This window comes from Symphalangus syndactylus, chromosome 21, assembly GCF_028878055.3.
Source record: "Symphalangus syndactylus isolate Jambi chromosome 21, NHGRI_mSymSyn1-v2.1_pri, whole genome shotgun sequence".
Classification (NCBI taxonomy): domain Eukaryota; kingdom Metazoa; phylum Chordata; class Mammalia; order Primates; family Hylobatidae; genus Symphalangus; species Symphalangus syndactylus.
In genome coordinates, this window is record NC_072443.2 from 1905794 (window position 1) to 1922583 (window position 16790).

Sequence of the window (16790 nt, forward strand, 5' to 3'; positions counted from 1 at the left end):
GCCAAAGAAACCATCATCAGAGCAGAGAACCTAGAGAATGGGAGAAAAATTTTCAACCTATCCATCTGACAAATGTCTACTACCCAGAATCTAGGAGGGACTTAAAATTTACAAGAGAAAATCAAACAACCCCATTAAAAAGTGGTCAAAGGACATGAACAGACATATCTCAAAAGAAGACATACATGTGCCCAACAAACATGAAAAGCTCAACATCACTGATAACTGGATAAATACAAATCAAAACCACAGTGAGATACCATCTCACGCCAATTACAATGGCTATTAATAAAAGGTAAAAAAAAAATAAAAACAGATGCTGGTGAGGTTGTGGAGAAAACGGAACACTTTTACACTGTTGGTGGGAGTGTAAATTATTTCAAGCATTGTAGAAGAGTGTGGAGATTCATCAAAGACCTAGAAGCAGAAATACCGTTTGACCCAGCAATACTATTACTGGTTATACACCCATAGGAATATAAATCTATTTTAAATATACATGTATACATATGTTCATTGCAGCACTATTTACAATAGCAAAGTCATGTAATCAATCTACATGCCCATCAATGATAGACTGGATAAAGAAAATGTGGTACACCTACGCCATGGAACACTATGAAGCCATAAAATGTAATGAGATGATGTCCCTTGTAGGGACATGTTTGGAGTTTGAAGCCATTACTCCCAGCAAACTAACGCAGGAACAGAAAACCAAATACCACTTATTATTCTAACTTATTAGCTGAAGCAGATCAATGAGAACACATGGACACATCAGGAAGAAAAATACACACTGGACACCTGTTTCATGGCATGGGGGAGGGGAAGGAGAGCATCAGAAAGAATAGCTGTGGATGCTGGGCTTAGTACCTGGGTGATGAGATGATCTGTGCAGTAAAGCACAGTGGCACATATTTATCTATGTAAGAGACCTGCATATCCTGCACATGGACCGCTAAACTTAAAATAAAAGTTGAAAAAAAATGAGAATCTGGTGGATTCTCTATGTTAGACCCAAACTGAAGATCCTGAAGCTCCTGGGGGGGAGTCAGGGCTGGGGGCACCCTGGGGAGCTGCTGCCAAGGCCGTCCACCCTCCCTACAGGCCGCCTCCCTTCCCGCCCGGTGATGGAAAGGAGAGGGGGAATGTGAACAGCTGTGGAAGTCAGATTCTTGGGAACTGAATCAGGCCCCAACCCATGCCCTCCAGCCCAGTCCATCCGGTGTGCCTGCCAGTCTTCCCACCCAGCCAGCCGAGCACTCAGGATTGTTAGATGGAACAAGGATCCATCATCACCCAGGCATGGAGGGAAGATGCCCTGGTCCTTACCAAGCAAGGCCTCGTTTCCAAAGTGCTCTCTGAAGAGGCCTCATGTTTGTCACATCTTAGAACTAAGATTCCTTTCCGCTCTTCTTGCACCCAGCATGTTGGTCAGTCAAGTTCCCCTGTTGAGCTCTCCACACATAACAAGGACGTCAACACCATTGCTATGTCTGATCAGCTCCAGGGTCTCCAGTATCATTTTATCGGATCCCAGGAACCTGCCTGTTCCCAGAGGTGACAGAAAAATCAGGGAAGGATCTGTATGGTCACTGACCTGGATGAAACCCTTGTGCATAGCTCCTTTAAGCCAATCAGCAATGCTGACTGCCTACTGCCTGCCTGTAGAGATTGAGGGGACCACGTGCCAGATCCATTTGCTCATGAGGCCATATATGGATGAGTTCCTGAGATGACTGAAGGAATTGTTTAAATGTGTTTTCTTCATTGCTGTCTTCATTCTCGCCTGAACAAGTATGCAGATCCTGTTGAGAGGTGACAGCATGCTGGCAGTCCTCGCAGCCCATGCTTGCTCTTGGTGCCTTTTCTGCCTGGACTCCCACTTTGGTGGCACTTGAGGAGCCCTTCAGCCTGCCGCTGCACTGTGGGAGCCCCTTTCTGGGTTGGCCAAGGCTGGAGCAAGCTCCCTCAGCTTGCGAGGAGGTGTGGAGGGAGAGGCATGGGCAGGAACCGGGCTGCATGTGGTTCTTGCAGGCCAGCTGGAGTTCCAGGTGGGCGTGGGCTCGGTGGACCCCACACTTGGATTGGCCGGCTGGCCCCACCGGCCCTGGGTGGTGAGGGGCTTAGCACCTGGGCAAACAGCTGCTGTGCTCAATTCCTTGCTGGGCCTTAGCTGCCTTCCCGTGGGGCAGGGCTTGGGACCTGCAGCCCGCCATGCCTGAGCCTCCCCGACGAGCACCACCCCCTGCTCCATGGTACCCAGTCCCATCAACCACCCAAGGGCTGAGGAGTGTGGGAGCACGGCATGGGACTGGCAGGCAGCTCCACCTGCAGACCCTATGCGGGATCCACTGCGTGAAGCCAGCTGGGATCCTGAGTCTGGTGGGGACATGGAGAACCTCTATGTCTAGCTAAAGGATTGTAAATACACCAATCAGCACTCTGTATCTAGCTCAAGGTTTGTAAACACACCAATCAGCACCCTGTGTCTAGCTCAGGGTTTGTGAATGCACCAGTCGACACTCTGTATCTAGCTACTCTGGTGGGGACATGGAGAACCTTTGTGTCTAGCTCAGGGATTTTAAATGCACCAATCAGTGCCTGTTAAAACAGACCATTTGGCTCTGCCAATCAGCAGGATGTGGGTGGAGCCAGATAAGAGAATAAAAGCAGGCTGCCCAAGCCAGCAGTGGCAACCCACTCAGGTCCCCTTCCACCCTGTGGAAGCTTTGTTCTTTTGCTGTTTGCAATAAATCTTGCTGCTGCTCCCTCTTTGGGTGCACCCTGCCTTTATGAGCTGTAACACTCACGGCAAAGGTCTGCAGCTTCACTCCTGAAGCCAGCGAGACCACAAACCCACCAGAAGGAAGAAACTCCGAACACATCTGAATGTCAAAAGGAACAAACTCCAGACACGCTGCCTTTAAGAACTGTAGCACTCACCGCGAGGGTCCGAGGCTTCATTCTTGAAGTCAGTGAGACCAAGAACCCACCAATTCCGGACACACTGTGACGGGTATGCTGGACCAGTGTGGGGTGTTCTGGGGTTGCCTAGCCCATGAGTCGTGTTTGTTCCACCAGGGCTGCTATGTCAGTGACCACAGCCATCTGGGGAGGGATCTGAGGAAAACTCTCATCCTGGACAACTCGCCTGCTTCTTACATCTTCCACCCAGAGAATGCAGAGCCTGTGCAGTCCTGGTTTGATAACATTCCAGACAGCAGCTGCTGCACCTGATATCAATCTTCAAGGAGATGTGTGGAGCAGAGGGTGTCTACACTAGCCTTGGGCAGCAGCGGGCCCTTAACCTTCCCTGCTTCCCAGCAATGGCCATCACAGTAGGGGACATTCCCACACTATGCCTTTATGATCAGCCTGAAAGAGTGAAGGCTGGAACACCTACCCATATAAACCTGGAAAGAGTGAGAAGTGATTGAAAAGAGCTTTAGGACAGCTTTGATGCTGAGTGGGTGAATGCCAGACCAAGGATACCCAGAGCGACCTGCCATCAAGTTGTTGGGTTCCCGAGATGTGGATGTGAGAGAAAGAAAGAGAGCATGCATGTTTTGCCATGAACTGTGGCCCCAAGTATATAGTGTTTCAGTGGGGGAGAAGCTGAAAGACGACCTTCCCAAGCTAGCTTGTCTCCTCTCCTGTCACCCTATGAGCCCCTGAGTTCCATAGGGATGAAGATTATTGAAGGCTCCGTTGCAAACCTGGTCTTTCCTCAGTGCTGCAAGGCCTATGCCAAGGAGAAAGGAAGGGTATGCCTTTGCGTGTTCCAGGCACACATCTTTCTGAAATATTTCTCCAGCCAGTTGGTGCAGACAAAAGACGACATTTCTGGGAAGATGGGGACTTATGTCCAGACCAGTAGCCAAGCCATCAGGTCTTGTGGCCCAAAAACTATGCTTGCTTAAGTCCAGCCAAGTGCCTGGGTTGGATACTTTCTGCATCTCCCCAAGGCTCATCACTTAGCCATAGCCCCAAACCTGTGGGGAAGGAAGTTGTCTCCCCGCCCTGCAAGAGGACAAATAACTGATTTCTGTTCTTTTGACTCTGTTTTAAAATTCTCTTAAAAAAAAAAGCCTATCTGAAACTGAAAAAAAAAAAAAGAAAAACAAGAAAAAAGATATCATACTTACATAGGTGAAAAACATATAGATCTATCTATAAGCAACAAACACAGCTAATTCACACATATATGAAACATCACATTGAGATAAAGTGTACCGAGCTAAAAATTATCATTCAACTCATATCAAGCTTTAAAAGCAAAAATACGGTTAACTAATCTGAGAAAACATAACCCCCAAGAAAATAAACACAATAACAAGGAACGGAAAATCAGAAGAGAGATTTTAATGCATAAAATCCTGAATACAACTTAGATTTACAATGAAAAATAACTCTTTTTTTTTTTGAGACAGAGTCTTGCCCTGTCACCCAGGCTGGAGTGCAGTGGCACAATCTCGGCTCTACCTACTGGGTTCACGCCATTCTCCTGTCTCAGCCTCCAGAGTAGCTGGGAATACAGGCGCCTGCCACTATGCCTGGCTAATGTTTTGTATATTCAGTAAAGACGGGGTTTCACCATGTTAGTCAGGATGGTCTCGATCTCCTGACCTCGTGATCCACCCGCCTTGGCCTCCGAAAGTGCTGGGATTACAGGCATGAGCTACCACACCCGCCCGAAAAATAACTCTTTAGATATCTGCAGCATTCAACTGTGTGCACTCATGAAAAGCAGACATTTTAAGTCATTGGAATTTAATAAATTGCAGTAAAATTATACAGAAAATACATTTCAATCATTAATAATAGGCTCTAATGAGAAGAATTTAATAAATAATCATTAAAAAGACAGGAGAATTTTATTATGTTCTCAATATGTTGCTGCTCTTCTTACCATAAAATATAATAAAACCATATGACTACAATATAGCTTTCAGGAGCCAAAAAAGCCTTCTATTTTCAAATAAAAGAACAATATAAATTTTGCAAAATACGATGAGCATTACTGAAGTATAAAGTAAATATCTAGAATTAACATATACCATCATTTAGATACAGACTAAGAAAAAGAATATAAATGTTAATGATTCCTTTCTGCCTACAGTGAGCTTAAAATTATAACCAAAAATTTTAATAAATATGTAGCACCTCCAAGAAATTTTATTAATAGCTTACATAATGTGTAAATTTGAGTAATTTATTTTAGAATTTTTGAAGCTAAAAATCACCAGCTTGACATTCACTTCAGAAAGCAAAAGGTAAAGGAGAGTAACATAAGCAAGATGACAGAATGGGAGGTTCCACATCCACATCCCCCACAACACAATGCAGCTGCCACAGCAAACATAAGTGCATTCATGAAAGCCTTGGAATCCAGTTCAGAGTTTGTGACACCCAGCTGGAGGCAAAGACCAAGGAAGACATCTTCAGAGGGTGAGCACTTGACCAAGAGGCAAGCTTGCCAATCATGGTCTCGGCTTCAAAAGAGAATACAGCCACATCTTACTGTAGACTTGGCTATAACTCATTTGACCTTGGTCCTGACACTGCAACAATCTGCCAGAAACACAAGAGAATTCATACTCGGCCGGGCGCGGTGGCTCACGCTTGTAATCCCAGCACTTTGGGAGGCTGAGGCAGGCGGATCACGAGGTCAGGAGATCGAGACCACAGTGAAACCCCATCTCTACTAAAAATACAAAAAATTAGCCAGGCGTGGTGGCGGGAGCCTGTAGTCCCAGCTACTCAGAGAGGCTGAGGCAGGAGAATGGTGTGAACCTGGGAAGTGGAGCTTGCGGTGAGCCAAAATTGCACCACTGCACCCCAGCCTGGGTGACAGAGCAAGACTCCATCTCAAAAAAAAAAAAAAGAGAATTCACACTCACCTGAGACTTAGGTGACAGGCCTGCAGAACTTGGTTCTCTTTATAGTCCCTGAATCAGGCAAAACACATCTTCTTTCCTTCTCCAGCCATGATCTGGAAGAAATCTTCACATTGCTATGATGAAATGCTAACTAACAATATGAAAAATACTAAAGTATTAATGTCACTAAAAATGGTAAATACATACTGAAATTCAGAATACTTTAAATTGTTATCATGTTAAACTAAACAATTAAAATATAAGATGTTTTACATAAGTCTCATGATAACCACTAGGAAAAAAAAACGTAGTAAAGAAAAAGAGAAAGTAATTAAAGCATACACAAACAACAAAAATTAAACGTTGGATATGGCTGCTCCTGCTTATAATTCCAACACTTTGGGAGGCCAAAGTGGAAGAATCTTAAGCTCCTTGGGTGTTGTGGTATGTGTCTGTAGTCCAAGCTACTTGGGTGGCTAAGCTTGAGCCCCAGAGATTGAGGCTACAGTGAGCTGTGATATGCCACTGCACTTCAGTCTGAGCAAGAAAGCATAACTTTGTCTCAACAAAAATTAACAATACCACAGGAAGGACAGAACCAGAAACAAAAGAAGCAAATTTAAAATGGACAGAAAACTACAAATTTACAATAGTAACTGCTTACCTATCACTACCTTACAAATAAAAAGATTAAATTATCTAACAAACAGATACTGCTGTAGACTGAATGTCATCTCCAAAATTTAGGAGAAAATTTAATAGCCACTGTGTTAGAATTAAGAGGTGGATCATTTAAAAATTAATTAAGCTATAAGAACTCTGCCCTCATGAATGGATTAATGTTCTTATTATGGGGATGGGCTAATTATAACAAGAATGGATCTGTTATATATTAAAAAAAAAGGTCTCTCTTCCTCACATATTTGGCCATGTTATTATCCAGCAACTAAACCTTCAACAGATACCAGTATCATGTTGTTTTGCCTTTCCACCCTCCGGAACCATGAGTCAAATAAAATTCTATGCTTTATTAATTACCAGTCTGTGATAATTCTGTTATAGCTGCCAAAAGAGAGTAAAGCAGACAGAGTGGATAAATGAATCTTTTAAACCTCATAATATGCTGCTTACAGGAGACTCAATTATGAATTAAAAGCATAGGCTAAAAGTGAAAGGATAGAAAATGATATTCCATGCAAATAATCAAAGGAGTGTAATGGAAGTTATGCTTAAATTAAACAAAATAGACTTCCTAGCAATGTCTCTCACAAGCATGAAATGAGTTTACCATACAATAATAATAGAGGTTAATTTGTCAAGAGAATATAGCTATATACATTTATGCATACAAAAGGTAGGCTTCTAAATATAAAAAGCAAACATTGCCAGAACTGTAGGGAGAAGTAGAAAGAAATCCAATAACAGAAAACTTTAATGAAATGTATAATAAAGGGCAAATAGTTAACAGCATTGTAAATTGGGAAGGGAAAACTGGTCTCATGTGTTGCATTTGAGAATGCAGCAAAGAAAGTGGGAACTGATAATTTTACTGCAAGCCTCAGTTAGGCTGAAAAACAGGGTGGTCGATTAGAGGTTCCACTTGCCATACATTAAGAAAACACAGGAGAAAACCAGTCGTCCTCTGGAGTTTTAAAATAATTAAAGAGCAGAAAATTAGTCTAAAGTGGCTCCAGTGCCCTTTGTTCATAGGTTAAAAAAAAAAAATCTAAAACCTAACTCAAATACATTTCCTATAAATCACTATCTTAGCCTGAAACAAAATGCAGGTTTAACAAATGACAAACATGCAATTAACCTCAGAATATGTAATCAGAAAATTTCCATCTGGATAGTTCAAATAAGGCAACTACATAACTGCAACCAATTCTTGAATTTGGGTTGCTTTCTCATTCATCTTATAAAAGCCTTTCCTTTATGCCCCTCTGGTGGACCAGAAATCATGGCTGGGTGCTTTCCATTTCACCAATCACTGTTTGTTCAGATAAACTGGTTAACTTTTTACCACAGACTCCCGTTAATTTTTAACAAGAAAGACTGGGGACCCCACGGGCCACAGCTACTCCCACGCACACACCCAGTCGCAGATTTTCCCTGATGACCCACCTGGCATCCCTGAACAATCTGGGGAATACTCAGGGCTGTGGACGCAGAGCAGGGCGCTGCCCATGGACAGGACGGGACGGGAGGGGCGGGACGTGGGTGTCCCCGCTGCTGGCTCAGCGGCCATCTTGCGGCCACAGGGGACTGAGGGCCAAGCCTCGGGAGACTCCGAGCTAACCGTGGGGAGGCCGCTCCTGCCGGTTTCACAGCCTGCTCTCCTTTCTCTGCATGCCAAACCCCGCACACTCACCATCTCCCAGCTTCCAGGATGTCCTGGCACCTTAACTATGCGTCCCCAAGGACCTACAGATCACAGGGCAACAAGGGCTGTGAGGCAGTAGCCCGGGGCTCCCAAGGTGGAGGAGGCGAAAGAGACGGATCCCAAGCTCCTGTGCCAGCGCCAGGGAGAGACAAAGGCCCCGCCAAACGCCGGAAGCCACGCCCTCCTTTCCTCGCCTCTCCAACTGCGCGCCTGATTGGGCGGTTCCCACATCAGTGTCACTGATTGGATAAAATTCCAGGACGCACCCACCCCCGCCTGGGAGAAAAGTGAAAGCCCATGGTGGGGGATGTGGAGAAAAGTGGGCATGGCTCCAGCAACTCAGTGAGACTTGGTTTTCCATCTTGAAGAATTGCCCATCCACACTGAAACTGTAGCCTAACAAATGCCAGTTCTCACACTACACCTGCTGGGATACCAGTATGTAGCCTTTTGAAAAAAATAAAATCTTTCACCTAAGAGAAGGACAAGAGAAAAGGAGGGTTTCACATCTAAAGCCTTCATTTTCTTTATGAATCAACAGCCACTTGTCATTTGAGTTGTCCAAAGGCGACTGACAGCACTAATACGCTTAACGAATCAACCAGGAAAAATGGGCCTCTCAGGTGAGGAGGAGGCACAATAGTAACAAACCCCAATCCATTCTCAGCTTTGCATGGTGCTCGCATCTCAAGAAGTGGTGTTAGCCATGTGAACCGTGTTCACTGGACAACGCCAGAGGAAAGAATATTTAGTACAACACAACTATGAGGCTGCAAATCAAAGTGGTAGTGAGAGCAGGAATGAGGCTTCAGTGGCCGAGACACTGGTGGCTATCCTTGGGTGTCACTTAAACCTTCAAGGTGAAGGGCCTTTTTTTTCCCAATTGGCTCAGAGAAACTAATAAACATTAAAATTGAGATTTGTTTTTCTTTACAAAATTTCTAAGACATAGAGGACTCTCTAACACTCCAAAAGACATTCAGCTATATATGCAGCTGAGGACCTGGCTGCTCTGTAGAGGGATATCAGAGCAGCAGCCACCAGCTTTAGTAGCTTTAAGCTCCTCCACTCATAGGGACAGGCCACCCCCATACAACCCCCCCTAACTTCGTAGGCTCTGGCTGTTAGGTGCACCTGGGGACTGTCTTCCTCCCATCTCATTAGCTCTCCAAGAGAGTCCAGCTCAATCTAAAATCTACCCTAGGATGGCGAGTTGTAGACTCTCCTCCATTCTCCCAGTGCAGTGTGACTTCTGGAGAGTGGTCCCCCATCCTCTTAACTCAACTGATGTGAAAAGAGCCGGTTCCCAGGCAGTTAGATGTTCAGTGACCTAACAGGCCCAGCATGTGCAGGGCCTGGTCTCACAGCCTGGCACCTCTCCCCTAAGTGGCCTTCATGCCGGCCTTTTCTCTTCTGTCACCAATGTCAGGTGATGGTCACTTGTGCCACACTCTCATGAACTTGGTAAGTAGCAGGGGTGTAAACCCCAACAGATTTCCTGTGACTCTACCCTTTTATTTCCCACTCAAGTGACATTATAAGCATAATTTTACATTTGATCTAATTCATGCATAATTTTTTTATAACATTTCTGACAACAGCCCTCACAACCATATGAGTCTGGGTTGCAGAACACATGGGCGAGGCTGGGGTAGCAGTTTTCACTTACTTTATTCCAATGTGAAATGAAGATTGATGACCTAGAAACAAGACAAAGTTGTTTATCAGCTGTGGGGTTGCTAAACATGCTAGCTCATGCTCACTTCCTTTGAAGCAAGGTATCTGGACAGACCATATTCATAAGTAGCTCTTTGCAAAACCCCAGACAGAAGTCCCAGTCAGACACAGCTCCCTCAGGCTCACAGGTCGGCAACCTCCTCCTCCATGGTAGGCTGTGACAGCAAGCAAGGGAAGGAGCACAGGAAGCAGGGGACAGGGAGAGGCCTGGGACTGTAGGGATCCCAAAATGCCGCAGAGCTATTCTCTGTAGAAGGGCATACGCACGTCTCATTCTGTCAGTGCAGTGGCTGAATCATGGGTCACTGAAGCCTCAAACTCTTAGGCTCCAGTGATACTTTCACCTCAGCCTGTCAAGTAGCTGTGTGGTAAAAAGCCTCCCATTTTTTACTTAAAACCTGGACTTTAAGCCAGGTTAGACCTGGGAATAGTGGCAGCAAAAGCAGCAGGCAAATGTTTACACTCCAGATGTCTACACTCATGGGCACAGGCACATTCCACGCTTGCTGGAGCACAAGGGGCCTGAGAGGCATCTGTTTCCCAGCTGCTAACTGATGTCCACACACTCCATTCACGTGTCTCCATTCAGGTCTCTGCATCATATATTCGCTCAGCCAGTGCAAACACATCTTCTGGGGGGCATCATTAATTGCAGCACCAGGCCCACTTGTTCTGTGAAGGAGTCAGGAGGAATCTGGTCAGCTCCTAATCCCCCAGGACAAAGGTGATGCCCCCTTTTCAGGACTTACATCCAGCAGCGCCATCTCTGGATGGGTTTTTCAAACATAAGCAGCATGAGGTAGCAAGCATGGTGTGACAGGCTCAGGGCCATGGATAGCTGGCTGCTGGAGAAGCAGCACAGGGCAGGCACATCTGTGGGTGGCACCATGACAAGCCAAAGCAGCCGCAGCCCCTACCCCCAACAGCCCCAGCCCAGATGGCTTTCAAATCTTCCCGGATAGTATTGAGGTTCCCGATGCCCGTCACTCACCTGCTCATTAGCACGGCCTTGTTGGTTATTGAGGGACTAAGGAGAGGGGGCGGGGGATGTAGATCCAGGGTGGTCACTGACTCACAGCCAGAGTCCACCTGACTTCAGGCCAGCAAGCAAGCCCAAGCAGCTCAGCTCTATTCACCTCTGGCTGTACTTTATATGTATACCTTACACAAAGGTAGCATAAAGAGGTCAACATTAGCTGTTGTGACATGAAAGTCTATGCCCCGTTAAGACCTTAAAATGCTGTTGTCTTAAGACCTCTTTATTCTAATAAAATTTATAGAAATAAACACATATAAGCTAAACTACTATAAAGGAGATATTAGGATTTTTTAAACCCATAAACAGACATGAAAACAGTCACTGTTTGATTGCAGAGAAAGTGAGATTCTAAAGCAGCTGGCCCCAAAACAGCCTCACCAAACCCCAGGCAGGCCAGGCAGTCTGAACATTACAAGGCCACGTGATGGTCACAGAGGATGACAGCTCCCATGAGTATTCTCAGGCACTGTGTTCCCTTCTCACTCACAGTCTCAGATGCCTCCTCACCAATACTCTGTGAGGGGAGGCCCCGACTCACTAGAGCACAGGAGGTGCTCAGGAACCTCCTGTGCTCTTCCCAGAAAATGGTCATCAAAGGGTGGAGCTACAGGAAGCCCAGACAGAACAAGTGAGTCCCTAGGATCTCCTTAACCTCCCTCAGCTTCTCCACATGGGTCCCTGAGGGAAAGTGAGCAGCCTCATGTCCCCTTGATAGGGTTCCAGTCCTGTAGGTCTGGACTCTGTCATTTTATGCTACCTTAGGGGGTGACAGTGCAAACCCAGGCCCCTTATTTGCCATCTCTCAATGCCAGGCTGGGCCCAAAGCCCTTTACTGACACAGCCCAGGGGATGCTCGAGGCCCACCTCGGCGCAATCAGTGAGAAGGGCAAGGAGGTGCAAGTAGACACAAATCCCCATGGACACGGCCTCAGGCATGTTCCACAGGCTCAGGGCCTCCCTGATGAGCTCACGGCCCTCCTTCAGGAAGCCTGTGGAGCACAGCCCCAGGGAGCAGTGCTCAGATGAGCAGGCAGGCCCCATATCCCCCACCCCATGATGCTGTTTTCCACTTTGCAGAGTTTCTGCATTGGCCAGTCGCCACTGCTTTCTGTTGAGATGTCCCAGTTGAAGTGAATGTTGAAGGCCACAGAGCTGATGGAACTGACTGCCTTGCACATGTTGTAAATCACCTCCTGGCTCCAAGGGTCAGCTGTGGAGACACAGCTTGATAGGAGGTAGCCCGACTCCACCATCAGTGGTGCTGAGTTGCCCTGATCTGCACCTTCCAGGTCCTTGCTGAGATGTCTGCATGCTTCTCTAAGGGCCTGGGTCACGAGGCACCCCTGGCAAGGACCAGTTGGCAGAACAGGCTGGACACTCTCCCTCAGCCTCCCCAGAAGCCCCACCTGTGCTGTCATCTGTGCTGATGATCTCCGTGGTAAGATTATGGGAAATTTTTTAAAGCAACTTTTCTTCTCTCACTTCCCTATCTTAATAACAGCACTGATAACTTTTAAGCCCTAGCGAGCTGAAACCGCAAGACACACGATCTTCTGCCTTAGAAGGGCCGTGTTTGGGCAGGGTGTGCCCAGGTGAGAGCTCCATGGTTGTTAGTGGAAGCGGGGAGCTGGATGGGCCTGGCCCCATAGCCTAGTGAAAAGGAGTACCCTCTCCTTCCAGAGCATGAAAGTCTCAGAGGCTGGAAAAGGGTGCTTGGGTGGTCTGCCAAGAAGCAGAAGGCTAGAAGGCCTGGAAGCAACCCCAACAGCCTTCAAGGTGCCTGAGAGGGCTGGGTTCATTCCAGCTTTCTTTGCTTTCATCCTGTTAGCAAGAAAACCTGCTCGAAAATGGCAGGCGGGCCTGAGGCTGCCATTCACTCATGAGGGGCTATAGGCACGTTTAATGTGGCTCTTTCTTGAAGCAGCTGCTCAGGCCGGTTCTTGCAAAGCAGTCCCCTTATTATCCACAGGTCCTTGTTCCAGCCCCTTGTCTGCAGAGGGACTAGGGAGGGAGAAAAGTGCTCAGCCTGTGCCCCACAACTTGCTCTGAGATCTCTCTTTTGTTACTTCCTCACGGACAGCCTCAAACTTCCAAATGAACAGACCAGCATGGAGCCTCCAGGAAAGTGCACGGAATTCTGTCTGGTACCCAGATGGAAGGGGGTTCCCAGTGAGGGCAGGGCCAGGCTGCATGTAGCTCTTCAGGAATGTTCTCCTCATGGTCGAACTTCAAGGTGCACATCTTCTGTGTGCATGCAGTCCTTGGCAGGCTCTGCCTGGGGAGCCGTCCAGCTGCGCACCTGCAATGTGGTGGTGACCCACTTGAATGGGTGGTTCTGGGCCCCATGGCAGGCAGCAGAGAGGGAGATGCTCAACCACCAAACCCAGAGCCCTGCCACAGGCTTCTGTGAGGCCTCCACCTGCTCTGGGTTCTTGCCCTGAGAGGCTGCCCTGAAGTCAAACAGAAGCAGGTGGGCCTCTCTTCCAGGGCTGCTCTCTCCCCCACTGACAGCTCCCTAGAGGGGGACTCGGACAGCGGGGACAGATTCTTCAGGCAGAAGGACTGGAATTTAGGCTGACCAGTTCATTCCATACCCCCACATGACATGACACAAGGCAGGGGCTGTGGACAAAGGCATTGCCTTTTCTTCTGGCATGAGGAATGGCTTAGGAAGCAGGGGCTGGTGGGGCTGCGGTTGAGCGATAGGCTGTGGGCCACAAGGAGTGGATGAACACCGAGTAAGTGTCCTGGTTGTCTGTCCACAGACCCAGAACAAGTGGCATCCCAGGAGCCGGTGAGGGGCTGGCAGAGACTTACTGGTTCCAGGAAAAGCACCATGTGGATGTAGTAACGCTGCCTGCGGATCCTTGGCTGTAATTACAAACAGGTACGTGAGGTCCCCATGCATCTTGCAGCTCTCAGAGAGTGGGTTCCAGCTGCTCATGGTAGGCACTTTCAGTCACTGATCGTGCTTCAGGAATGCCCAAGCTTGATTAAGCCAGGCGTCTTGCTGTGAGACCCTCCACCCAACTGAGGACCCTCTTCCGTCTTTACCCTGGCAGTTTCACCTTCCAGTTCTGGTTCTGGAGACATGATGGCCCCTCTTGGAACCCTGGGAGAATGTGCTCAGGTGACACACAGTCGACAGGGCCCATTTCCAAGCCATTCTTACATTTCCCACTGTTTGAGGGGCTGAGGCCGGTGATCAGCACAGGACCACCCAGGGCCAGCTGTCTGCACCTAAATGTGATGCTGGTCTGGATGTCTCATGGCCAGAACCCTCCAGGTGAGATGGCTGGTCCTCAGCACCTGGCTTCCATGCTCCTTTTTCCTCTGTTCAATCCTGGCCCCAATGCCTCCCGCAACTCTCAGGTCACCATTGGAGAAGATGCTCAGGAAGAACAAGCAGCTGCAGTCAACCCTGCTGAAGGTGGCAGATGGGTCCAGATTCTTGAGCTGGTCTTGGACATGGTACATGTAGATGCAGGCTTTGAGCAGTGTGTGTAGCTCTTTCCGGAAGGAGGGGAAAAGGGTGTTACCTGGGTCCTACACCCTAGAACGACCCATCTAGGACAGTAAATAGTTTGCAGGGTGCTATCATGTGTGATTTTAATTTTCAACTTTAGGCTTTCATTTTCAAATTCCACAAAAAACACATAAGGTGGGGTTCTGATTTCAACACACACACACACACACACACACACACACACATTCTCTCTCTCTCCCTCTCTCTTAGAATCTTCCAGTGCATTCACACTGAAAGCCAAAGTCCTCCTAGAATCTTGTGAGAACCTAAATGATCTGCATAGTTTGTCATTGCTTTTGGGAATCTGGGAAAATCTCTGCACATTTCTGGAGACCGCTATTATGCCGTTTTTAATAAATCTGTTGTGCTTCAATTCAGAAGTGTGTGAGGGGAGTTGTGGAGGAATTGGCATTTGGTTTAGAAATTCCAGGAACACCAGAGACAGATGACAACTGTTTTCTTCTTTATAATGTCAAGTCTTATGAAGGCTAAAACGTAATTCTACAATAAAATTAGACTGAAAAACTTTAGAGGCAAAAATTATCTTATTAAATAGGAAAAACTAATTATTTTGTTTTAAAATTTTCTTTTTCTTAGTAGGACCTAATCATAGAAGTTTAAACTCTGGCCGGGCGCGGTGGCTCACGCTTGTAATCCCAGCACTTTGGGAGGCCGAGGCGGGCGGATCACGAGGTCAGGAGATCGAGACCACGGTGAAACCCCGTCTCTACTAAAAATACAAAAAATTAGCCGGGCGTGGTGGCGGGCGCCTGTAGTCCCAGCTACTCGGAGAGGCTGAGGCAGGAGAATGGCATGAACCCGGGAGGCAGAGTTTGCAGTGAGCCGAGATTGTGCCACTGCACTCCAGCCTGGGTGACAGAGCAAGACTCCGTCTCAAAAAAAAAAAAAAAAAAAAAAAAAAACAAACTCTGTGTGCCAACAGCCTCTCCTGTAGGACCGTTTATTGTATGTACTCATTTTGCAGATTCCTTACAAAAAGTTTTTCCCTAAGGGAAATTAGAATATTGTTCAACATATATTGAATTCCCAATTATTACCTTATTTCTCACTTATTATTTTATGATTATGCCTTCTTTAACATGAAGATTACTACGATTGTGTTTTCACTTTATGAATTATCATGTGTCACATTTGCCTGTAATTTCAGTTTCAGAAGTTCTAAAATAGCATGCTCAAATGTACATATTATGTATAAGTTATATAATTAATAATTTATTAAAATATTTGGCTTGTATGTTTAACTGACTCTAGGCACAATGTTACTATTGGCATTTTCTTCCAGTTTTCCCATCTTTTATTTGACTAATAGTGCAACATATTTCCAATTTTTATTTTATATATCAATGTTTTACACTGTATTTGCAATATTTATATTGGTGCCATATATAAAAATGTAAGATTTTTCTATTAAAGGCCTGATTATAGCCTTACCATTTAGTGTAAGAAAAGCAGTAATGAATGCATCAGTTGCATAATTTAAAACTTTCTGTAGTATTATTTAGATGCTTATTCCTTAAAACTTTCTCATCACAGCTATTTGTAATAATTATAATGTGTTTTCTCTGAAACGTTGTTGCCCTAACTGTATCCAAATAATTCAAAATTTATACTTTTCATGGATTCGCAGGAAGAGTTGAAAGTTGTAGTTACCTAGGATTCTTTTTCAGTTGGATACTATGTTTAGTCAGGATTTTATGGATTAAAGTTTCTCTTATGTTTTATAATTTTATGTTTCTGTATTTTTTAGAGTAAGCTGTCTCACATCAGTTAATTGTGTTTTTAGTTTCTACTTATTTATTATGATTTTGAATTACATTATTCAAATAAGAATTTGGGGGTTAATGTTTCTTTTAACTTTGTTTTGCAATTTTACGTTTCTGTGTTTCATGTTTTAGGGTAGGGCACCTTACATCAGTTTATTGTTTTAAGTTTTAATTTATATAATATAATTTTGAATGACAATATTCAACTCTGTACACCTTAAGACAGTGTGGGGCAAAAGTCAAATATGAACCATCCCTATGTCTTTTGTTAATATAACGATTTAAGTGTTTGTTTGCTTGTATAAATATTGCCCCTATTTTGTTTGCGACTTGTATATTTTCTTCTTGTTTGATGGCAAATAATTGATTCTGTCTAAGTGAGTAATCATGGAAATTGTCTTAATTTCAACATCTATTGTTTATATTATCTTAGTGTGAA

At 45.7% G+C, this 16790-nt stretch overlaps 1 long non-coding RNA gene and 1 pseudogene across 2 annotated transcripts; one reads left to right on the plus strand and one right to left on the minus strand.

Moving 5' to 3' along the window:
* Positions 1-1276: 1276 nt before the first annotated feature.
* On the plus strand, positions 1277-3440 carry LOC129476736 (carboxy-terminal domain RNA polymerase II polypeptide A small phosphatase 2-like; annotated as a pseudogene).
* A 905-nt stretch (positions 3441-4345) lies between these two features.
* On the minus strand, positions 4346-8371 carry LOC134735461 (uncharacterized). Of its 2 annotated transcripts, none has more exons than XR_010118579.1 (3): positions 8254-8371; positions 5904-7872; positions 4346-5574 (listed from the first exon to the last, which is right to left on the minus strand). It is a non-coding gene; the product is annotated as an uncharacterized lncRNA (long non-coding RNA). The 2 variants fall into 2 exon arrangements; XR_010118578.1 differs by having other exon boundaries at positions 4369-5574; positions 5904-6033.
* Between the last annotated feature and the right edge of the window lie 8419 nt (positions 8372-16790).